The sequence below is a fragment of the Heterocephalus glaber genome, unplaced genomic scaffold, assembly GCF_053883595.1.
Source record: "Heterocephalus glaber isolate CG9 unplaced genomic scaffold, H.glaber_assembly_v1.0 deba00001594, whole genome shotgun sequence".
Lineage (NCBI taxonomy): Eukaryota > Metazoa > Chordata > Mammalia > Rodentia > Bathyergidae > Heterocephalus > Heterocephalus glaber.
This window is the reverse complement of record NW_028258369.1, coordinates 11870738-11896793: the sequence shown is the minus strand read 5'-3', so window position 1 is coordinate 11896793 and position 26056 is coordinate 11870738. Positions and strand designations below refer to the sequence as shown.

At 36.2% G+C, this 26056-nt stretch overlaps 1 protein-coding gene and 1 pseudogene across 8 annotated transcripts in view; both read left to right on the top strand.

Moving 5' to 3' along the window:
* Cdkl5 (cyclin dependent kinase like 5) overlaps positions 1-26056 on the top strand; it is a 191416-nt gene that overhangs the window by 84762 nt on the left and 80598 nt on the right. The window lies entirely within an intron of this gene.
* On the top strand, positions 439-23628 carry LOC110345969 (gap junction alpha-1 protein-like; annotated as a pseudogene). Its single transcript, XR_015444146.1, has 2 exons — positions 439-527; positions 5207-23628. The product of XR_015444146.1 is annotated as a gap junction alpha-1 protein-like (transcript).

The window sequence follows — 26056 nt, the reverse complement described above, 5'->3', positions numbered from 1 at the left end:
GGTTGTTGTGAATAAGGGTGCTACATAAGAATCTGAGTCCTGTTTTCAGTTCTTTTGAGTATTTACCTAGACATAGAATTCTTGGGTCATCGTAAGTATATATTTAATATTTTGAGGCCTACTGGTTTTTGTATTTTGACCTTGTATTTTCCAAGTTTGCTACATTTGTTTATTATATCTAGTAGTTTTTTAATGAATTCTTTCGGATTTTCTATGAAAATTATTTATGTTTTACTTATTCATTTTCAAATTGAACATCTTTTTTTTTTCCTTGCTTAATTGCTCTGGCTAGAAATTCAAGCACAATATTAAATAGAAGTGGCTAAAGTGAGCATTCTTGTTTTGTTTCTGATGTTTTGAGGAAGGCTTTCAGTCATTATATATGCATGATGTTAAATATGGGTGCTCAGAAATGCCCTTACATAGCCTATAGCAATGATGGTGAACCTACGGCACATGTGCTGTAGCTGGCTATTTGATATCATTGAAAGTTCTAAAAGGTTCACCATCACTGGCCTGTGGTCTGAGTTAGTGAGGAGGATCACTTGAACCCACGAGTTCAAAACCAACTTTGGCAATAAAGTGACATCTGTCTAAAAAAAAAAAAGCCTTTTATTAGGTTGAGAAAATTGCCTTTTATTTCTAGTCTCTTTACCGTAGTGTGTTGGGTGGGGAGAAGGCAGGTATGCAGTTCAAAATGTACACTTTCTTATTACAAGCAGCTGCCTCCATGAAGCCTTTCCCTGGTTATAGCTTTTGAGCATTTGCGGAGATCTGAAAATGTTGATTCTTATACTTTTTCTTAGCTCATTAGTTGTTTCTGTGGAGGGACAGAGTCTTAGATCTCTCTATTCTGTCATTTTTAGCAATAACACTCTCCAGAAATAGGTTTTTGCACACATTTTCTCCTAGTCTGTGCGTGTCCTTTCCTTCTTGTAACAATGTCTTTACCAGAGAGAAGTTTTTAATTTTAATGAAGTCCAACTTAACATTTTTTTCTTTCATGGACAGTCTTTTTGGTGCTGTATCTGAAAATTGATCATCAAAGTCAGGGTCACCTAGATAGGTTAAGTGCAGGAGGTTTTATAATTTTGCATTTAAGTCTGTTACCTTCTTTGAGTTAATTTTTGTGGAAGTTGTAAGATCTGTATCTAGGCTCTTTTACATATGTACAGCTAACACCATTGGTTGAAAAAGACTGCTTTCTTCATCAAATTGTCTCTGTTCCTTTGTCAAAGATTAGTTCACTGTATTTGTGTTGAGTCTATTTTTGTGCTATTTTGTTCCATTGATCTATATCCCTGTTCTTTACCAATATTTTCTTGATTTCTTAAACTTTGGTAGTATCAGTCTTCTGACTTTGGTGTTCTTCTGTATTGGATTGGCTATTCTGCATCTTTTGCTTTTGCATATAATCTTTAAAATTAAATTGTTAGTATCCATGAATAGCTTTCTTTTTTTTTAATAGCTTTCTTAAATTATGATTAAGATTACATTGAATCTGTAGATCAATAGGGGAAGAATTGATATATCTTTTTTTCCCCATTAAGTTTATTGGTACATTTTAGGTATAAAATACAGTTACATTCATCATTGGAATCTTGTACCATTACATGAGTATCTTGGTTTTTATTTTTTTCCCCTTCCCCTGCCCTCCCTTCCCTATTAGCAAAGACTTTGTTTCCATTTTTTTCCTTTTCTCATATTTTTTCTTTTCCCTTCTTTCCTTTCCCCTACCCCTCCCACTTCCCCTGTTCCTTTAGACCTTTACTTCCTATTACACAATAAAGAATTGATATATATCTTTTTTGAGAGGCACAGACAGATCTATTAGACAGTATTTAAAAGTACACACTCAGATAAAATGGAGTACAGGCCCTCAAAAGAGAGACCAGGAATTGATAATAATATTAAGTCTTCTAATGTATGAACAGAAGATTTCTCCATTTATTTAGATCTTCTTTGATTTCTTTCAATATATGCAGTTTTCCACATACAGATTCTGCAAATATGATTAGGTTCATACCTGAGTACTTTCAAATATTCTTCATTGTCTTATTTTTCTCCTTCTGAAGAAAAAATTGTACCAATTTTTCCATTATTCTAGTCTATTTAGTTCTGCTTTTAGAAACTCTTCTCTTTATATTTTATTTTGGGATGTTTCTATTGACATATCTTTAAGTTTACTGATTCTTTCTTTGGCCGTATCTAATCTACTGATGAGTCCATTAAAGGCATTCTCCATTTTTGTTATGGTGATTTTGATTTCTAGAATTTTCTTTCAATTCTTCCTTAGAGTTCTATGTGCTTACATTACTCATCTGTTTTTGTATGTTGTCTGCTTATTCCATTAGAGCTCTTAACGTACCAATCATAGTAATTTTAAATTCCCTATCTGATAATTCCCAAGTCTGTGCCATGTCTGACTCTGGTTACTTTGTCTCTTCAGACTATTTTTCTTACCTTTTAGTGTGTTATAATGTATGTGTTTTTTCCTTTTAAAAAAAATTCTGGATATGATATGTTGAGTAATCGAAATTAGGTAAATAGGCCTTTAGTATTATGTTAAGCTAGCCAGGAACAGGACCATTTTAAATGTTTGGTGTAGATGTAGTTGCCAGAAGCAACTCTAGTGCCTATTCTCTAGTGCCTTTTTGTTTTTCTTTGCCCTACCCGTTGTCTTTGAGTTTCCCTAAGAATTGGTTTTTAGGCCGAGCATGTTGGCACATGCCTATAATCCTAGCACCCTGGGAGGTTGAGGCAAAATTGTAGGTTTGAGCTCAGCCTGGGCAGCTTATTGACTTAGTGAGACCCTGTCTCAAAATTAAAAATTGTAAAATATATAAAAGGGGAGGGGATGTATCTCAGTGCAAAGGCCCTGGGTTCATTTTGTGGGGGTAGGGGAGGCTTTTCAAATAGTTTGTGTCTTGCACCTCTTTCTGTATGATTCGCCGTTACTGTACTGGAACCCTGTTGAAATGGTGGAAGAGTATGGAAAGAGGAAAGTATTCTATAATCTGTCTCTTTTGGGCCCTGAATCCTTGATTACAACCTTCAGAAATGGTTCTTAGGGCTTCCCTTCCTTTTTTCTTTCTTCCTGTTAGATAAAACAGGAAGGCTTGTGGGGTTGTAGTTGGTTAATTTCCCCTCTCCAGCACAAGTGAGGCTCTGATTAATTTTCTCTTAGTGCATTGGCTTTTCTAGGAAGAACATCCTGAACTTATTTCAAAATTGTTACTTTTCCTTTGGGTACATTTCAAAATGGCTACTTTCCTCAGTTTCCCTACCCAGATGGAGATTTTTATTGGATCTTAACCCTGAGCATATTTCAAAATGGTTACTTTTCCTTTCTTCCCTATGGAGGAGATTTTCCATAGATCTCCATAGTCAGAACCTGGTGAGATTCCTGCAAGTAAAGCCATGTGAATATGGAAGGCCTATGATTGGGCTCCTGGGATTTTCATTCACAGGCTTGTTTCACTTAATATTTGTCGGAATTATCATTTAAGTTTTCTTACTATTGTATTACTCCAGTGCCGCCTTCTCTGGGTAAGCTACTCTTGGATATAGTTCTCTGTGTTTGCATTGTCTCTAGATTCAGGAGGCTGATTTGCCTTATGACCTTAATTTTTTGATGGGTCTAAGAAAAGTTGGTGATTTTTAGTTTATTAGAGTTTTTTTTTTCTTCTTGTAAGGGCAGGAGGCATAATATCCAAGCACTGCATGTGTTGGAGCTGAAACTATGTCTATATTTTCAAATTGAAAATATCTGTCCAGTTTAAAAATAATGTTCTGCAAGAGGTTTTAAACTTTCCTATGAACCATTTGCTTAGCTGAGATGAGTCAGCTTGTTATTTTCATCTCTTTGAATCTTAAATCTCTGTATTTTCATGTGCTTAGTAAGAAAATTTTCAGAACAAACTATTGGAAAAAAACTTTATGTAGTTCTTGAAAATTTTTAGTAACTTTGCCCTAAATTAACCAGAACTACTGATTTTTTCCCCTCCCCTGGAACACTGCTTTTGTTATCAGATACCTTCTATAAACTATGTTAGAATGGTTCTGGGAATTATTTTCTTCACGTACTGTTTCACCCCATTTGTTTTTTGAAGAAGTAACTCAATTTCTAAGGCACTTTGAAATCTCTAGAGACTATTCACTATTTAAATTTAAAAAACGAATGAGACTAAATGTGGAACTGCTATGCTGCCATGGTTTATTTTCAATTAACCTTGAAGAATGTATTAATTATAAACTGTAGATCTTGGTGACTTTAGCTTAATAGAATTATTCTCAGAATCTGTGAGATAGAGGATAGTTTGGCTAAAATGTGTTACTTAAGCAACTGAGAAAGCACCATGTGTACTTGAGCCTTATAATTTGATTACTTTCTAAATATTTGTATTTTGGTAGGCTTCAGTTCTTATCCTTGGATAGCAGTTGTAGCCAACCATAGGCAATTGAGACACTGTAAATTTAGTTAATGTTGCCCTTTTTAGGATTCATTTTAAGTTTTATTTTTTTCACTGAATCTACTGTGAAGAACAGCTGTTAAACCAAGAAACCAATTAGCTGTATGATATTTAAGATTGCTTATTAGTTTTATCATATTTATGTTAAATAATTTTCCCAGTTGTTTAAAATGAATATCTATATTTGGGAGTTAAATATATTTTGAAGAGGGAGAATTACTATGAATATAATATGAATACATTAAAAATTGTTTTGAAATGATTTGCTGTATTGAAAGGATTTGGTTGCAAATAATTATTTTTGCCACATAATAAGCAATTATCTCCGGCCCATTTTAAGGTAAGATACATTTGTCTAGTATGCTCTGAATTAGAGGCAGAAACCTTCCACTCTGCGTTTGCATTGTGACCTTTTTTACAAAGAAATACAGACTATAGGAAGGAAATTGAAGTCTAGCAGGTTTTCTTCATTAGTGACATGGTTTTGTGTTGTACATCATACCAGGTTCCTTCTACCCTTAGCAAATTAGTAGATGGTAGATCAGTGCTGTTCTCCTGAAAAAAAAATTTATGTCTTTCTTTATATATTATGATAACCTAGAAGAAATCCACAAGATTGAACACAGTATATCAGTCATTTAGTCTTAACAAAGAAGCTCCCACATGCTAACAATTCCACTGATGGTAGACAGTCTACATTCAGAAAATATTTAAATTGGAGCCCCTCTTGACAGGGACCTGGATCTGCTCCTAGGGACTGCAGTTGAGTCAGCCTGGAGTGATAGGAGCATTTTGCTTTTCAGTGTATACTCTACAGACTGGTCGTGAAAATACCTGGTATGATAGTCTTTCCCAGTCTCTCATGTATGCTTCTGGGTCCTGCAGATCTTATTTGTGCCTGTGCCCACCTTCTTGTACCTGGCACATGTATTCTATGTGGTGCAAAAAAAAAAATTAAATATCAAAGAGGAGGAACTCAGAGTTGCCCAAACTGATGATGTCAGTGTGGAGATGCACTTGCAGGAAATTGAAATTTAAAAGTTCAAGTATGGCATTGAAGAACATGGTAATGTGAAAATGAGAAGGGATAATATTGTGAGCCTATACTGTCAGTATCTTCAAGTTTGTCCTCGAGGTGGCCTTCCTGCTAATTAATGGTACATCTATGGATTCAGCCTAAGTGCAGTTTACATTTGCAAATAGGACCTCTGCCCCATCGGGTAGATTGCTTCCTCTCTTACCCCAGAAAGAAAAGCATCTTCATTCTCTTTATGCTGGAGGTGTCCCTTGTGTCACTTGCCTTGACCATCATTGACTTGTTCTGTGTCTTATTGAAGAGCAGTAGAGATCATGTGAAAGATCAGGAGAATATTCTTTACCATGGTATAGCTGTTCTGCAGAGCCCTTCCAACAGCTCCTCATCAGTAGCTCTCTTCTCTATGTCTCCTTGTAGGAACCAGCTGGTTCTTCATGCCACAGTTAGTGCGCAAACCCATGCCAGTTACAGTGCATAACAGGATCAAAGGAGACAGGCAGGAAGCACCACCTCTGACTTGCACTCTCACAGCCTGTTGGCTTCCCTGCTGATAAGTGTGACTCTTGAGACAGAGACAGACACAGACACAAACACACACAGACAGACAGACACAGAGAGAGAGAGAGAGAGAGAGAGAGAGAGAGAGAGAGAACCCTATAGATACTGTGCACTAGCCATGTAGACCAGCAGCTGTCCTGCAGAACCAGTAGTCATGCCAGCAGCAATATGCTCGAAAGCATCATAATTCTGCTCAATTGTTAAAAAGAAGGAAGGTGTATTAGCAAGTGTACCTTTGTTCCAGTAAAGGTGTGGTGTTCAACAACCTTGGTCATGAGACCTAGCAGACACAAAGACGTTAGACCTCCAGGGTTCCTTGGGGATGTCTGCGATAAGGAGGGTGGGGAGAGAGGGATTAAGGTGTATGTTGGAATCCCTAGACCCACAAAAATAAGTGAATAATAAATAAAGTGGTTGACTCAAAGAACTTAAATTCCAAATAAAAGTTTTATTCAGTGATGTATAAGGGCCTTTTCTCTTTCATATTCCCGTAGAATGATTCAGTATATGTAAAAGAGTGGTTTGCTGTGTACTATTACAAGCAGGTGCAGTGTGAACTCTTGAACATGGATTTTTAAAATACATACATGCTGTCCAGATTTGATCCTTCTTCGATTTTGTGGTATTCTTTGATATTATGTTTACATAGTTCCTGCTTTGAAAATAAAGTGTTTTTTTTCTAATTCTCTTAATAATTAGATTTTCTCTCTTGTAGAATATAGCCATGATCCTATTGCTGATGTGAATGATTTCCTTCTTCTGAAATATAATCGTGCTTGAATAATAGAATTTTAGTATTGTAAACAATACCAATGTGAGAAATTTAAATGCTTAGAGCTGGACTATTAAATGTTCTTACATGAATTTGGCGGTAATTGATGTTTCTTAGATTCATTCTATGTGATACACATTAATTCAGATCTTGTATTCTGCTATGAGTTTGGCAGTCTGTCTTTTGGGATGACTGGCATTTTTTATGTTTGTACTAAAATTTTATTTGGAAAGCAAGAGAGGTTGAAGGAGGTTTGAGCAGTACCTGTGTACCTAATTTGCTTGAAATGTATAAAAGAAATCTTAACATTTTCTTCCAATGCTTTATTAAAGCTCGTCACAGTATAAACTGAGCTTCATACTTTTGTTCTTGCACGCAGCAGTCACATACACAGCCTTGTACAATGAGAAATACTAATTTGCTTGCCATTTGATGCTAAGCTACTGCATGTTCAACCTCATTGGATGTGATACAGACCTAGTCCAGCACACCCTGTTCTAGAGTCTTTATTCAATAAAAATTTAAGAGAGCAGCCCATTTATATTCCTCCTCTGAGAGCTTCTGGCTCTGCCAAACTTGCTTAGTCTTTTGAACTTTTTAGTGGCACATCTTAATTTAAACAAAATACCCTAGAACCAGAATTTTATTTTTAAAAATTATTTAATATAATACAAGTAGCTATTAAATAAAATAAAAACATTCTTCTGTGAAAAAATAAAATTTCATAACAAAATAATTAGAGAATAATAATGGTTAATATACTGTGTATCGTGATCTTAAGAGAATGGCCAAAATGTCACTCAAAGTACAAGTCATAAACAAGACAAGATTCTCTCTTACAGAGAAGAAACAAATAAAAGGACAAATTTTTCTTTGCAATGAATAAAAGAAACTAGTAGTATAAATGCAACAAATCGGCATCTGTCTTAAAATATTTTTAAAACAACAGAATAGATAATTTGGGAGTTATTTGAATTTCTCCCTACCTCCTATTTATCTGTCTTCTATTTTGCACACACTCTCCCACTCTCTCTCTCCATATACATTTTTTGAGTTTCTCATATACAAGAAACCATGTGATATTGAAGCTTGTATGTTTGACTTATTTCACTTACCATTATGTTCTTAAGTTGCATCTATTTGCCTACAAATGCCTCAAGTTTATCTTTCTTTATGGCAGAGTAGTACTCCATTGTGTGTAAATAACAGTTTCCTTATCCATTCACCTGGACATATAGCCTGCTTCCAAGATCTAGCTATTAGGAATTGTGGTGCTATTAACATGCATAAGCGTGTATCCCTGTGATATTACAACTTTAACTCTTTTGGGAAGATACTTAGATGGGGGATTGTTGCATCAAATGAAATTTCTAGTTTTAGTCTTTTGAGGACTCTCCACACTGATTTCTGTAGTGGTTGTACTAGTTTACATTCCTGCCAACAATGTAGAAGAGTTCTTTTTTCCCTAATCCTTGCCAGCATTTGTTATTATTTCTAGAATCAGAATTTTAGAAATAGAATTGCAGTGACTGTATGACAAGCTTTAAGAACTAGCATCTTTCTTTACATGCAGCAAGATCACAGATACAGCCACTACATTCAGATGTGCAAAAAGCATGTAACTTCTTTTTTTTCCTTTTAATTGATCACTCTTCACCAAAAGGTTCTTTGCGCTGCAGGGAACTAGGGGAAAGAGAGGACACGGGGATGACTCATTGAACCTGCCAATCCATATGGTCTTGCCCTGACAGATTAAGCACAGTCTCATTTGGAAAATCTAGTCCCTTAGTTAAATAATGAGTCTTTCAGATTTCCTTCTTGTGAACTGTTTTGTGAAGAATAATCACAATTATTTACTAATGGTGTATTTGTGCCTGTGGGACACTGCAAAGCTTCTGAAACCTTGGAATCATTGGCCATTGCCACTCCCACTGCCTATTTCATAATTATTTTTTACATATAGCTTGCTATTTTTCTTTAAACTCTTTATCTTTAGATAATTAATGGATTCCCACGCTATTGTAAGAAATAGCCAGGCATGGTGGCGCATGCTTGTAATCCTAGCACTCAGGAGGCTGAGGCAGGAGAATTGCTGCAAGTTCATGGTCCGCCTGAGCTACATAGGGAGACCCTGTTTCAGAAAAACAAAACAAAAAGGAGTGATAGAGTCTGTATACTTTTCAACTAGTTTCTCCCAGTAGTAGCACCTTGCATAATTATAGCATAATTTCATAACCAGAAGCTTGACATTAATATAAATCCCTTGGCTTTATTTAGATTTTACCAATTTGGCATGCAGTCATTGTGTGTGTGTGTGTGTGTGTGTGTGTGACTGTGTGTCTGTGTTTAGCTATGTGTAATTTTATCAGTTGTATGGATTTGCATGTCCACTGTAGTCAAGATAAAGAACAGTTTTGTCACAAGGATCCCTTGTGCTACCTTTCTATAGCCACAACCACAACCACCACCATGTCCTTCCCTTCCCCTCCCCCTGACTCCTGGCAACTACTAATCTATACCTCACTTCTATAATTTTGCCATTTCAAGAATGCTGTTTAAATGCATTCCATTTTAACCTTTTGAGATTGGCTTTTTCACTCAATATAATTCCTTTGAGATCCACCCAATTTTTTGTGTGAACTAAATAATTCTTTATTTCAGATTAATTTAGAAATAATTCTTTATTTATTGCTGGGTAGTCCTCCATATACTGAGGTTCAATACATAGTTTATGCACCTATTGAAAGGCCTTTAGGTTGTTTCCACTATCTTGGCTATTGCACAGTAGAGCTGCCATGAACATACATGATGTACAAGATTTGGGGAAACGTAAGTGTTTTTTTCTCCATGATAAATGTCCAAGATGCAATTGTATGGTAAGTGAATGGATAGCTTTGTAAAAACTGGCATACTCTTCTAGGATGACCATACCAGTTTATGGGGCATCACAGCAAATTTTTTGAAAGGCACATTATGAGGGGTGTATAACGTCCACATTTATTTTTTAGAAGTATTTCTATTGATGAATTATTTTAATTTTATGAGTTTTATTTTATTAAACAATGTGTACTTAACAAGAAAATAACATCAATAAAATAAAATATTTTTAATATGTAATGAGTGTTTAGAATAAACCAACATTTTCAACAACTGTTTACAAGATCTAAAAAATAACAGCAGAAATAAATTCCTATGTTAACTACCATGAAAATACAAACAAAACTCTGCCACAGAAATAATCTTTGCTTTAATTATCACACCTAAGGCCAGTTTTCACACATGACAACAGGATATTCCATACACAAGTTTGGCTTATACTTACAGCACATGTGCTTAGCTTTCCTTTCTTGTTTGGGAGGCTGTACTTGTCACCTCTCTTATCTTCCTCTTTTGTCAGGAGCTTTCTATTATATTATACTATATGTACTTAGCAGGAAAATGAAATATCAATAAAATCAAATATCAAATACATACTGAGTATTTAGAATAAACATCAACATTTTCTACATCAACTGTTTATTTGCTAACTAAATCTAAAAAATAACCACAGAAATAAATTCCTGTGTGAACTACAATGAAAATACAAATGAAAATCTACCACAAAAATAATCCTTACTTCAGTTATCATACCTAAGGCAGTTTTCACACATGAGAACAGCACGTTCCATACACAAGTATATCGTTTACACTGATAGCACGTCTTTTTTTCCTGTCTTTGGAAGGCCAGACATGACATCTTGCTGATCTTCCTGTTTCCTTAGGAGGTTCTTGTGATGTTTCATCTGTCTTCACCAGTCTGCTCCAGAATTCTTTCCTGGAGTTCTTTGGGAAGATACATATTGTTCTTCCTCTGTTGTAATTGATCAGTTATCAATTCCAGTCCCAATCCTCTAAGAAAATTTCTCCGTGATATTTTGTGCTTGTTATTTTCTTTGTAACCTATGAAACTCTTTATGCATGACATATTTAGGATGGGGCAAAACACAACTATTGGCCAACGCTTTGTGCTTCCAGTGACATCGTAGTAGCTGCATAACTCCTCAATGTCTACTCCACCTTTTGTTTTGTTGTAAAATGTGACCATTTCTGGCTTAATTTGCATTGAGGATCCACTATCAATCTTTTTTTGTTTATTTGTTTTGAGACAGGGTCTCCCTACATAGTCCAGGCTAGCCTTAAATTCATTATGTAGCACAGGCTGACCTTGAACTCAAAGGATCCTCCTGCCTTAGCATCCCCAGTGCTGGGATTACAGGTGTGCACTACCATGCCCAACCTCACAATAATTTTATCATCATGGTGTAAAGTTGACTGTATCAGTATTACTTTGTTTTTCTTCACCATAATGTCAGGCTAGCCAAGAACTCACTATGTAGCACAGGCTGACCTTGAACTTACAGGATCCTCTTACCTCAGGCCCCCCAAGTGTTGGTATTATGCAAGTGTACCACCACGCAGGGCTTCACTATCAATTTTATTTATCATCATGATGTAATGTTGACAGTATCAGTATTACTTTGTTTTTCTTCACCATATAGGAGGCCAATGTTATGTCTTTCTGAAATCCAAAGATTCTTGTATACATTTCTCTATTGTGAATTTGCAACATTTTTTCAGGAATCTGGGCTTTGCTCTTGTGAATAGTTGCTGTGCTGGTCTACTGGTGTTCTTTTAACAGATATAACATAGTGAAATAGGTGCAACAAGTCTGTTCACAATGTCATACGGTTTATTATTGCACAAATAAAGACCTGGTGGTTGAGTTGCAAGATAAATTTCTAAATTCATGGTGTAAAATGTCTTTACATCTACCAGGGTGTATATTTTTATACCATATTTGGAAGGCTTATTTGGCATATATTGCTGAAAGCTTCAACAACCACTAAATGATGCAAGTTGTTTGTTAATTGTCATGTATTCGGATGGTGTATAAATTGCTTGAAAATTGGAAGCAAAGCTTTAAAAAAATTAGCAAATAGCAGCCAAATTGTTGAATTTTTTTCTTTCTTGGTAAGTCTTTTTGTCATCATGACATAGGCAATTTTGAAATGAAACCAGATCTCTTGAATGTCATTATTGTTTTAAAAATCTCAGTGCCACATCTGTCACTTCTCCATAAATCCTTTAGATTCTGATGATTAGAATGATAAAGTCCTGCTATGAAGGCTTTTAGTTCAGGTAGTGAGGTGTCATGATAAATATATGTTTGTGTATTACTATTGATGCATATAGAATGTTTTACTTGTATTCATTATTAGTGTATTTTAAAACATCTTGTAGCATATTGTCTGTTACAAATAATTTCCAACATTGAATCCCAGTGTTGGCATTCTGTCCAGTAGGTTTCATCCTTGACAAGAACCTAATAACATTTTCTGACCTAGTTCTGACGTTGGCTCGTTCAGGTATACATGACCATTTTGTAGCACTGACTAGTCAAATATTTATTTACATTACTGTTTTCTTCACTGAATCATGGTCTTTATTTTGTACTTCTCTATCTTGGTATCTTGCTATTTTCTATGACTTACGTGATCTAAGTCATCATCAGTAGCCAAATTACCCAGATGACTCACTTTGTCGCCTCACAAAGTTGTAAAAGCAGATTTTCATTAAAAAAAATTAGTAAAAAATTATAAGTACACAAAAATGTAACATGGTGCATAACGTGTGTAAAACTGACCTGTTTACACGTTGACACGTGATTATACCTTGCTGTTTGTCGTACCAAGCGGGTGAACACAAAGATTGCTTCCTGTATTCCCCTAGTGCAGTTACTAAGTCACACAGCTGGCTACCGTTAAGCTGAAGTACATATTTTCATTAGAAAAGTATGGTAGGATGTCGGTTTTACCCATCCATAAAATAAATCCCATCAGCACTGTATAGATGAACTAGTTCCTTCATATGTTTGCCAGCATTTGGTATTATTGCCATTTTTATTTTAGCTATTCTGATAGGTGTGTAGGTATCTTGTTGTAGTTTAAATTTGCATTTTTTTCTTATGGTTAATAAAGTTGAACATCTTTTGTGTGCTTATTTGGCGTCTGTGTATCTTCTTCAGTGAAATAAATGTCTTCTGTCCATCTTTGAATTGGAGTGTTTGTTTTATAACTATTGAGTTTAAGTTCTTTATATTCCAGATTAAAATTCTTTGTTGAATATGTTTGAAGATATTTTCTCTCAGCTTGTAGCTTATCTTTTTATCCTTTTAACAGAGACAGCAAAATTTTAATTTTGATAGGTTCATTTTTCTGTTAGTGGATTGTGCTGTGGTATCAAGTATAAGAACTGCATAGTCCTAGATCCTAAAGATTTTCTCTTATGGTTGTTTTTAAAAGTTTTATAGTTTTACATTATCATTTGAATCTGTGATCCATTTGGAGTTCATTTTTGTAGAAGGTATGAGATATAGGCCAAAGTTGCCCCTCCTACAGATGTCCAGTTGTTCCAGCACTGTTGCTGAAAAGTAATGTCTTCCCTTTATTAAATTCTTTTTGCAGTCAAAAATCAGTTGGCTGATTGTGTGTGGCTCTATTTCTGAGTTTTCTGTTCCTCAACTAATTTCTAAAAGATTTTTAAGATGGCTGTTAATTCTTTGCTCAGTAGACTTCTCCAGCAAATGCATCTGAGCCTACAGATTTATTAGAAACTTATAATTGCAAATTCAACTTCTCTCTCTCTCTCGATCTGCCCAAAAATGTATACATCAGGAAAAGAAAAACTTGTATAAATATTTTAATACTAAATTGATTAAGATATCATGAGATTAATACAAGTTACCTTTGGCCTGTACAATTACAAGAGGTGCTCAAAGTGATGGCCATGAGCTTCCAGACATTTATTCAAACTGCTGAAGTGTGTATACATGTTTTTTGACAGACTTCATATGTATGTATATGCACACACACACACATACATACATACATATACACATGTATATGTGATTTCAGTTTATTCATTTTTGGCTTTTGAGGAATTGATTCATTTCTTCTAAGTTGTCGAGTTTATGAATGTAAAGCTTGCAGTCTGTATTTCCTCTCAGTAACCACAAGATCTGTAGGGATCTTCTGTTTCATCCTGATATTGATGATTTTTGTCTTCTTTTTATTGGTCTTACTAGAAGTTTTATCAATTTTTTGAACTTTTTGAGAAATTGGCTTTTTGCTTCATTGATTTCCTCAATTGTTTTCCTGTTTCCAATTTAATTAATTTCTGTCATTATTATTTTCTTCCTTCTTGCTTTAGGTTTGTTTTCTTTTTCTAGCCTTGAGGTAAAAAGTTAGCTTACTGATTTCATACCTTTCCTAATGTATGCATTTGATGTAATAAACTTCCCTCTTAACACTTCAGCTGCATCCCACATATTGATATATGTTGTATTTTCATTTTCATTAAGTTCTATGCAATTAAAACTTGCTTTGAAACTATTTCTTTGATGCATGGATTATTTAGAAATGTTTTGTTTCTTTTCCAAATGTTTGAAGGTACTCCAGTTGTCTGTCTCTTATTGATCCTTAGTTGAATTCTATTGTAGTTGGAGAAAATACCCTCTATTATTACAGTTCTTTAAAACTTCAGTTTATTTTGTGGCCCAAGATGTGGCCAATTTTGGTGAATATTCTATGGGCTCTTGAAAGAAATATATATTCTGCTGCTGTTTGTTATAGTGTTTTATATTTGTTAGTGAGACTGTTGGTTTCATTTTCTTCTGGCCTTTTTTCTCCTTGTCCTAAAGGAATATTTAGGATTGTATCTTGATTTATATTGTTTTTGAGTGTATGAGTTTGTATTGTATTCTTAGTCATTGATGTAGATATTACCATATACATAGGTAACAGTCTATTATTATACAGTTTTATCACTCAAATGAGATACTGTATAGGAAACTTGCTTTCATTTAGATCCCTTTACCCTCCTCACATTTTAGATATATGTGTTCATTTTTTTAATGTCTTCATTTTGTTTTTGAGCCTATTCATTAAAATGTTTTTTCATTTCAGTTGTTAGGCTTTTTTATTTCATGGGTTTATTTTTTTAGGTTTATTTTTATATCTTCTATTTCTTTGCTGAAAAGTTCTACTTTTTTTCATTTGATTCAAGTGCGCTCATTGAATTATTTGTATAATGATTGCTTTGAAATACATGTCAGATAATTCTGACATCTGTAATGTCTGTTGACATCTTTTAATAGTCTTTTCTGCATGCTAAGGTTTTGTTTCTTTTTAGTATGACAAGTAATTTTCTGTTGAAACTTGGACATTTTGGATATTATGTCATTAAACTCTGAAATCTTATTTAATCTTCTGTTTTTGTCTGGCTTTCTCTGACAAGGAGAAGCATGTAGTAGGTAAGGGTGGAGATTCAGTTTCCTTATTCCACCTCCATTGACACTCACTGAGTGGGGCTCCTTGTTACTACTTGGTGTGGGTGGGAATTCCAGCTCCACAACAGGCCTCCGCTGACCACTTTGGCAGAGGGCACCAGGAGTGCCCTATTATTATTCTCCACGTGGCTTCCACTGGTATGAACCTGATAGGGGGTTAGATAGGTTCTCAGCCTTTGCTGGCATGGATGGTGCCACAGTTTTCCCTGTCTTCTTTGGCTTTAGTAGAGTGCTTATTATCTGCATTTTGATCTTGCTGGGCTATTTCTTACCTGGTCTTTTTTGCTAGGGAAAACAGGCTTTTATTGAGGCTATTATTTTCCTCCATGCCCAGGGCATTTCCTGATTGCTTGTTGAAGTAGTTTTATTAGAGTTGCTTTTAAATCATTGTCTTTTTCAAGTTGTGAATTTCATTGTTCCTAATATGATGAGTGACTTGGAGTATATTCTAGTTATTTTGGATATTATGAGTCTCTAGATCCTATTTAATTTTTTTAAAAGTAAGTCATGTGCTGGGTCAAATGGGACCTCTAATCCCAGTTCTTTGAGGCATCTCCATATTGATCGCCACAGCGGTTGCACCAGACTGCACTCCCACCAACAATGGAGAATGATTCCTTTCTCCCCACAGCCCTGCCAGCATTTGTTATTGGTTGATTTTTTTGGTAGCTAGGTATCTTCCCAAAAGAATTAAAAGAATCATACCACAGTGGTAGATGTGCACCCATGTTTATAGCAGCACAGTGTGTAATAGCTAAAACTTGGAAACAGCCCAGTTGCCCATCAACTGGAGACTGGATAAAAAAGATGTAGGTTTTTTTTTTTTTTTTTAGTAAAAGTGGAGTACTACTCAGCCATAAAGAATGAGAAACTTGAGTAATTTATAGCTAAATGGATGCACATCGAGGCCATACGCTTAAGTGAAATAAATAGGACACACGTGTAAATACCGGTTTCTTTGGTGTGAGAAACTGAAAGTGTAAAAAAGAATCAAAATGTATAATAGATAATGTGAAATAGGAAGAAAAGGTCTAAAGGGGAAGAGGAAGTGGGAGGAGTAGGGGAAGGAAAGAAGAGAAAGGAAAAAATAATGAGAAAAGGAGAAAATGGAAACAAAGTCTTTGTAAATAGGGAGGGGTGGAGGGGTTGAAGAGAGGGCAGGGAATGGGGAAAAATTAAGAACCAAGATACATCATGTAAAGGTACAAGATCCCAAAGATAAATGTAAACATATTGTATACCTAAAATGTACCAATAAAAGAATTTAAGGGAAAAAAAAAGAACCAAGATATATCATGTAAAGGTACAAATTCCCAATGATGAATGTCATATTGTATACCTAAAATGTACCAATAAAATTAATGAAAAAAAAGTAAGTCATGTGTTGAGGTATAGCATGAGGGCTGAGTGTGTGTTTACACACGCTCAATTTCCCACTTAGCTCCACCAGTACCACCTCTGCAAAGGTGTTGACAGTAAGGTGGATGTCCAGCTCCTCACTTGGCCCCATGAACACCTTTCCAGTGGAAGTGGACCACTGATTCTTACTGCCTTAAGGCCTCTGCTTCATCCCACAGGCACTTCCCTGGCAGGGGAGCCAGAGTGCTGTGGCCTAATGAGAAATGCAAGATCAGCTACCTGCTCAGCCCTGCTGAGCCCAGTAGATGGAAGAATTGGAGCATTGTCTCTTGCTTTCTCAGTGTGTGTGTGTGTGTGTGTGTGTGTGTGTCTGTCTGTCTGTCTGTCTGTGTCTCCCTGTGTGGCCCCACTGAAAAATCAGTGGGTGGTGGTGCAGTTTTTCCATTGGTGTTCACCTGGGAAGAGTAGAAACAAAAAGATTCTCTGTTGTTGGCCTACCCTTTTCTTGGTCGTTTTGTGGGGGGAGGGGGCTTTCTGCAGAGCATTTTTCTTACTTGCCTGTTGACAGTTCCAGGTTGAGGGCTTCTATAGCACCCTATTGGAGATGTATGGGAGACGATAAGGAAATCCAGGGAACTTACTGCAATGTTGTTCTTCAAGCCATGCAATTTCTAGGCAGTCTGTGCATTCTTTCCATTTTATCTACCTATACTTGTTTGTGTTTTACATCCAGGGATTTTTAGTTTTAAGCTGGGCCAGAGAGGAATGGGGCTGTTGCATTTGGACCAGAACCAGAAGTCTGTGTACGTAATGTATAATGAAAATTCCAACATAAATTCTGCAAACATTTCATATGTTAATAGCATTAGTTCATTTTTTAAACATACTGTTTATCAGGCCCTGTAATTGACCCTTGCAGCTGTAGATGGGAGCAAGACATAGTCCTTACTTTCAAATAGCTCACAGTTTTATGCAATTCAGAGACCTGTGAAATAAGTTAGTTTGCCCTGTAACACCAGTGGAAGACTTTTCACTTTTTCTTTTCCTTTGCAGTGCTAGAAATTGAAGCCATGACTTCATGCACAGATCTTTATTTTAGAAATAAAAGTAAATCTAGGGCTGGGGATTTAGCTCATTGTTTTCGCTGCCTGCCACGCAAGCGCAGGGACCCGAGTTTGATCCCTGGTACCAAAAAAAGAAGTAAATCTAGCTCTATACTACATTGCTTGTGGGATTATTGGAGCTCTTTACTTTTTCATTATCTAATGTAATCCTCCTTTGGTTTAGAGGTACCAGACAAATGGAGAAGGGGCCTAGTCCTTAGTGCCTTGTGGTTACCTTGGTTACCACTGCTGGTTACTCCAATTACCATTAAGCCCTTTGCCAGGAGCTGCCCTATAGCAGGCAGTGGATCCCAGACCATGTGCTTAGTCATCAGATGGGAGAAATCTGCAAATAGCACACCAGTCAGGAGTCCTAGCCCCTCCACCCTGCTGCTTACAGGAGCTGCAGCGCCTAGCTACCTGTCTATTCCTCGTAAACTATGGCTCTCCATGGTCTTTGGGTGGGAAGTGTAGCACAACTGCCATTGTGAAGCTGAGCTCAAAAATAAAAGTAAGGACTGATAGTTTCTTCCAAAAGAAAGACAAGCCAGACCTCAGGGACATAACTCCGTGGTCCCTGAGTTTCTTTGGCAATTTTTTGATTTTTGGTGGTACTGGATATTGAACCCAAAGCCTTTGCACTGAGCTACATCCCCAGCTATTATTATTATTATTATTATTATTATTATTATTATTATTATTATTATTAGCAATAGTAATAGTAGTATTTTGAGATGGGTCTTGTTAAGTTGCCCAGGCTGAGGTTGAATTTACAGTCCTTCTGCTTCAGCCTCCCAGAGTGCTGGGATTACAGGCATGTCCCACCACTTGCCCAGCAGAAACTTGCTTTAATGACTTGGGAATGCCCAGAAGTAGAGCATCTTGAACTTTCTCCTTGATGGTGATAATGACATTGATAATGGTGGTGACATTTATTTACCTCAGGTCTGTTCTGAATATTATACTTGTATCTTCTTAATCCCAGCAGTAGACTCAGGAATATGTGATATTATTAGGCCCATTTTCATAACAAGGTGATTGAGGTGCAGAGAAGTTAAGTAATGTCTCGAAGTAAGTAAGTAAGGCCGGCTTCAGAGCTGAAGTTCTGTTATTCTTTTTTTTGGAGGTGTGACAACCTTTCAGTTTGATTTTGCTTGATTATTTGCTTGAAATCAAGAGTGATATATCTGAAAGAAGTGTTTCTGGGCTTCTAAAAGGTACCACACAATGAAATGTTACTAAATAATGTCCCTAAAAGCAACTTTTGTTTTCTTTCTTGGGAAACCATGTAGATTGACTTGGCAATAGGAGTATAAAAAGTAACCAGTATGTAGCTTACATTTTTAACTGTTTGGAAGATAACCCTCTAATAATCAAATTTTGTGGTTTCTTTCTATAAATAGGAAACAGGTAATTTTGTTAGAAATATGTGCATTTTTGTTTAGTTGTTTAGAGTGCAATAAATTTAACAGGTTATTTCTGATTATGTGCATCTATTATGTATTATATTTCTTGATACATTTGTTCTGATTTCTATTAATTTAGCTTTCTTTTTGTTCAAATATAGCTAGTAGAATAGCTAGAAGGCATGATTCACAAGTCATTATGTTAATATTATCCAGGCCAGTAGATTTACATTTTACTTTTGGGACTTATTATAAAGCAGTTATAAGATAGCCAGATTTCTCTGTTCGGAAAAGATTCATGCTGCACTTTACCTTGGTTTTTGAATGAGAATGTTTACATCTTTTCATTGATTTGAAATGTAGAATCAAGTTTATTTGTGTACATATTCCATGTAGTTGGTACTATACCTTATAGTTTGTTCTAAGACATGTAACCACATAGTGTTGAATCTAAATTTTCTGCTGTTCTGTTAGGGAATAATGTGTAATTTCTCTTAAAGTCATCCATTAGCTTGCATTTTTCCATGCTATTGGCTCTCGGATTTTTCTACAGGCACTTGGCCACTGTGTGATTTATGTGAAACAGGTACTTTTTCAGATTCATATTGATTTATCACCCGCACCATTTGTATATATTTTACTGATATAAAAAGATTCTTTGTTGGTTCCAGCACAAGAGAAACCACAGAGGTGAGCTTTAAAACTTCAAATTAATTCATTAAGCAGACATTTGTTAAAGCATCTGTTATATTGAGTCTTGCTGAATATTTGGGGAAAGGATAAGATGTGGATGGTCAATGATTGTGACAGCCCACCTCTCAGAAGAAAAACCTTCACAAGTGCACAGCAATGGAGTGTGCTCTCTGCCCTCGAGCAGTTCACAGGCTGTTAGAGAATCACAATTAAAAACAAAAAACAGGGCTGGGGATTTAGCTCAGTGGTTCCGCCGCCTGCCTCGCAAGCGCAAGGGCCCAAGTTCGATCCCCGGTACCAAAATAAAAGGTTCTCTAAAAACAACACCACCACCACCACCACCACCACCATGACCACCCCAAGTCATTTGTTCCAAAACTCACAGGTGATTGGTCCTTTTAACAAAATACTATTTCAATCTTTGCTTTCTGCAATTTTTTAGTTACAATACAATTTTCATATCTTATTTCTTTGTCCCTTTGTTTATTCCTCCTTGGTCACTGAATATTATATCAGAGTTACTGAGAAGAGCTGAGCTATCCACTTTATGTCATCATCTTGGAGGGCCTTTCTGCTAGGTCTTGGGGACACTGAGTTAAATAAGGCATCTACTCTCACAGATCTTAAATACTGTCTGGCCTGGGAAGTGAGCCCTTTTGGTAAATCATCAGTCCCAGGGCAGTTGTGGAAAGTGCTTTGGTGGAGGTTTGGATAGAGTGTCTAGGATTCACAAAAGAAGAGTACACAAAATACACCAGGGGGCCTGACAGTGCTTCTCACAGTACGGGTTTGAAAGGTGAAAGAGGTATGAACTAGAAGTAGGAGAGCTGGCTTGTTGTCATTTTACAGTGAAGCTAAAGTGTCACCTCCTTTGTTACTCCCTTACCCAAACATACTTTTGAGCTACCTTGTCTTCTTTTCTGCTATAAGCAGTTACCATTATCTTCTTGTTCGGTTACTTGCTTACTAATTATATGTGTTTCCCTCTAGAATGTAACCTCCATGAAAACAAGAGCCCCCTTTTCCTGTTTTCTAAGTATTCCCAGGGCTTAGCACAGTGTCTCTCACTTAATAGGAGCTTGACAAATGTTTGCTGATTGAATAAATGAATGAAAAATGAATGCATGAGGCAGTTTGAACAGATATATATGCAAATATATATAAGCGCAAATATGTATGAATATATATATGTATGAATATATATGAGGGCTCAGTTGAGAAAGTACAAATAATTAGACATGATAGGAATAAGGGGGCTTTTCCTTAAAATTTGGGAGGTAAAGCATGGATTTAAAACTTTATCCTGAAAGCTTTGCTGCATGGTATGGAATACATTGTTCTTTTCCTGAATTCTTATGATTGATACTGAGTGTATTTTAAATATCTATTATGGGCAAAGCTAGTAACCCCCACTGGCCTTTATTATCCAAAGAAGATTTTAACATTATGGTTCAGGGATATTCTTTTGTCTTTTTCTACAAGATTAACTTCTTTAGGTTCCACATATAAGTAAGATTATGTGGCCCTTATCTTTCTGTTTCTGGCTTATTTTACTTAACATCATGACCTCTAGTTTCTTCTGTATTGTCTCCAGAAAGAGGATTTTATTTTTTTATGCCTGAATAGTATTCCATCATGTATATGTACCACTTTTTATTTATTCATGTGTCCATCAGTGGACACTTAGATTGTTCCATTATCTTTGTTATTGTGAATAGTGCTGCGGTGTACAAGCGTGTGCAGTTGTTTCTTCAACGTACTGATTTCATTTCCTTTGGATACCCAGTAATGGGATTGCTGGATCACATGGTAGTTCTATTTTTAATTTTTTGAGGAACTTCCATACTGTTTTCCATAATGGCTGGAGTAATTTACATTCCCACCAACAATGTGCAATGGTTCCCTTTTCTTCACATCCTCATCAGAACTATTATCTGTTTGATAATAGCCCTTGAGTTGATATCTCATTTTAGTCTTAATATGCATTTCTCTGATATAGTGATATCGAGCAATTTTTCATATGCCTGTTGGCCATTTGTATGTCTTCTGAAGTATCTATCTAGATCCACTGCCCAATTAAAAATTGTGTGTATGTATATTCAGTGATATTCCTGACATCAACCATATATAAAAATTTTGTTCAATTTTTTAGTGTTGTTACTCTCTTTAAGCAAACTGCCTGAGACTTACATGCTGATCTTGTTTCAAGGGCACTACCACTTTGAGGAGTATTGTCTCCTCTTGTTTTAGTGCTCAAGGTGGCATGTATAGGATGTTAAGCTTCCTTATGTGATGGTGGTAAACAGTTCCTATTCCAGGACTGTGTGACAGTTCAGTTCAGCAGATATTTTATTATGTACTTATCTCATGTAAGATAAAATGCTGAGTATTTGGATATAAAGACAAATCAGACCAAGCTCTTTCAAAAATAGTATGGTCTGGGCCAGGGATTTAGCTCAGTGGTTCCACCGCCTGCCTCGCAAGTGCAAGGTCCCAAGTTCAATCCCCGGTACCAAAAAAAAAAAAAATTATGCTCTGCTGATTTATATTCGATGCTGTTTCTGTAGTAAGAGAAGTCAAGTCTAGCATTTTCTAGTTTTCTCCACAATACATATTAAGAAATAGGGGTTTTCATTAAATTAACTAGATACTTTGAAAGTCAGTGTTTAGGAACAGAAAAATTGTTCCTACTTATGTGGAATATATTTTTCAGTTTTCTATATGGGTACAGCTACAGCTATAACAAAAAGCAGTGACTGGGAACTTTCTTCAGATTTTGGTTATCTCATTCTGTTTCTAGATCTATCTGAACATATGATCACAGAGTCCTACAGGCAATCCATTGCAGTGTTTGGATAGGGAGTATCTAAGTTTCTCTTGCTGTGTCTCACTGTCTTTCTTGTCATAGTTGAGTGTGCACCTGAGGAACTTGTACCCAGGTATCCTGAAGATATTATATAGAATATAATTTGTTTCCTTTGAACTTCAAAGTTTTGTGAAGCATGCTTATGTTGTAAAACCTAATCATATTTCTCATGTATTGGAAAAAATTAAACCTTGGTGTGTTGACTTTGTTAAACAGATTTTTGTATTTACAAAATGTAAAATTAAGATACTGTGGTATTTGCCAAAATCTAGACATACAAAGGGTGATCAAAATATGTAGTGAATGTTTAAATTCAAAAAAATATTTCAGTAAAAGCTACATTGCCATTAAATCCCCTCAAAATACTCCAAACACACTTATCCCATCATTCTTGCCACTTTATGAAGCAATTCTAAAAGTCTTCTTTCCTTGGTGTCTTTAGTGAATGTCTTTATGAGATATGACCAGAAATGCAGTAAATGATGTTTCTGTGTGCCATCCAGTGGAAGGGCAGGCTCATAAAAACATTACGGTGTAGGGCCAGGGATTTAGCTCAGTGGTTCTGCCGCCTGCCTTGCAAGCACAAGGTCCCTGAGTTCAATCCCCGGTACCAAAAAAAAAAAATTACGGTGTGTCCTAATATACCGTATTCACCAGATCTGGCACTGTGCAACTTCTGGGTCTTCTGCAGAGTCAAAATGACTGTGGAAGGTAAATATTTTCAATTGATTTAGGACATTGAAATAGCCATGAAAGTACAACTAAAGACACTCATGTAATAGATTTTATATACATACATATATAGGCATGACTTATCAGTATGTTGATGAATAATAGCAGAACAGAATCAGATGTTCTTTTCTCAAGCACTAATTTATAACTATTTTGGCTCTATTGTCTCTAGCTTCAGCAAAAAGTATAAGTATATGCATACTTGTGGGCCTGGTTTTTGTTAGCCCTCCCCCCCCCCGCCCCCCCCGAGCAGTGAGCAACTTGCTCTATGTAAGCTATGCTATTGTTAGCTATCTGTTCTTTGTTTACCCACAAATAACTACCAAAATTAAGTATGCTGATAACTTCAGTGGTACCTACATAACTTACTAGAAAAATTGATCCCAATAAAGTTAGGCATAGTCAACCCTCCACCCCCATAAAGCAATCTGTAGCAAGCTGAATCCATCACTAGTTTGATGAATAATAGATTTTTCTCTTTATTTGGACCATGCAATTTTTTTGCTACTCATTAATCCATAGTTAAGTCTTTCTTTGTTTTTTCTTCTATTGCTATACCTGAATCTTTACATATATGTACTATCAGTAATACTTTTTGAATACCTAGTGTTGTATCTTTGGCCAATAAATTGTTTTTTCTCTCCTGACTTTTCATTCAGAGAGAGAGAGAGAGAGAGAAGGGGAGGGGAGGGGGAGGGAAGGAGAGGAGAGGGGATTAAAGAATTAAGAATTAAAGAAATGAAATATGGCCCTTTTGGTGACAAAACAATCTGAGAAAAAGAGGCAAAGTTAGAGCAAGCAGGTGGTCAGGTATGTCTTGACATTCTCCGACACTACCAACTCAGAAAACTAAAACTAGGCTGTGGGCCTGAGAATGTTGAAGGTAAAGCCTAAAGCAGGGAAAACTTATGCCTCATTCCCCTCTTGGAACATGGGAAAGAAACTACCTGCAAAGTTGCCTCATTGCAGCTGAAGCAGTGACAGCCGAAGAAAATGAAGCATGGTATGGTTAGGGGGAAAGAGAACTATTGGGCCTCCTTCAGCTTGTGAGAGGCTCTAAGGATCCGTACTGTGCAACCCCGGTAGCTGGGTTGGGAGCCAGTGAACCGGTCAGTGGGGAAGCTGTGGTCAAAGGACAAGCTGATATCTACATGATAGCTGGTGACCAGCTGTAAGGTGTAAATGAGATTATGGAGTCTAGATGTCTTCAGCACCAGTAAAACTAAGAGGGAGCCTAACCAGCTGGGCCAGACTCCTGGGTTCCAAGCCGAGAGAACACGTCTGAGCCTGGAGCCCTCATGGTATTTTAGCAGCAGCATCAGGCCAATATCCAGGGTTCAGTCCTAGAGGGAACCTTGTTCTGGAGGCCCAAGAGCCTCATCTACAGTGAAGTTCCCCACTGACACTGCCGTCTTGCTTGAAATAGGGAGAAAATCTGAAAAACTGAACATTACCTAAAGAGACTATAAACTAGAAAGGACTGAGCTACTGTAGAATGCAAGTTGAAATCAAGGTGCTTAAAAAGCAAGGTTAAATCAGTTACAGAAAATTGAAAAGCTACATTTTCTTGGTACAGCTTACATTTAGTGTGCTATAAATTACTGGTCCTGCCACAGCAAGAAAATCTTTGAGGATATATTTTCTGCATTTAAATTTAAAATTTGTATTCTTCGTTCACAATTGAACATAGCTTAAACCTAGTAATTGTCTGATTGAGGTTGTAGATTGCTTGCGTTTGATATGCCTAATTAATGCTATCTTGGTCTCAATTACTTGATCACTAGAAATGGAACTTTCATTTTCTCATTTTCTCCTCATTGTTATAAAATAAGGGCAAAATGAAATAGTAACACAATTGTACAATAATTGCAGTATTTGAGTCATTTGTAGGAAAATGGATGCACCTTGAGACCATAGTGTTAAATAAATCAGACATGTAAGCTTAAATATTGCATGGTTTCTCTTACAGGAGAAACCCAAAATATAAATAACTTAAGGACAAAAATCAAAGATAGGTAATAGGAAACAGGGAGATCTTTTGTAAATTCAAAGAGAACCAAGAGATGGAGGGAAGAGAGAGGAAGGGGATATAAAAAGAATTAGGATGTGTTATGTACATGTACCAGCTCCCCACAATGAATGTAATCGTTATGTACTGCAAACATGTACTAATAAAAATAAAAATTAAAAAATTACTAAATAGAAATACAATCTGACAGGCATCACCACCATTTAGCCTTTCAAATTTTCATTTATTTGATGATATACCACAGTCTCAATTTGGTGTATATACGGTGGTTTGAAGGCATCTATATGTAATGCACGAAAGTGTTGGTTATATGAAAATTAAATATGTCTCAAAGTTTGTATGATCTGTTAGTACGGAGCTAGATTGTTTTGAAAGTTCATCAGTTTCCCTCCCTTTTTTCCTCTTTTCTTTTCTTCTCCCTTCCTCCCTCCTCCCTCCCCTTCCCCGTTTCTCCCCCGTCCTCCCTTTCCCTGTCTCCCATTGTCTTTGCCTGCTACCTGATGTGAGATAGGATGTGAGTTAGTTGTTAGATCATTGGAGTTTGGGGAGTTTTAAGGAGGAATGTGGAATGTGAAATCAGATTTCCATTTCCAAACAAAGGGCCTGGTTGCAGGGGGCATTATATTACTGTAGAAGGATTTAGG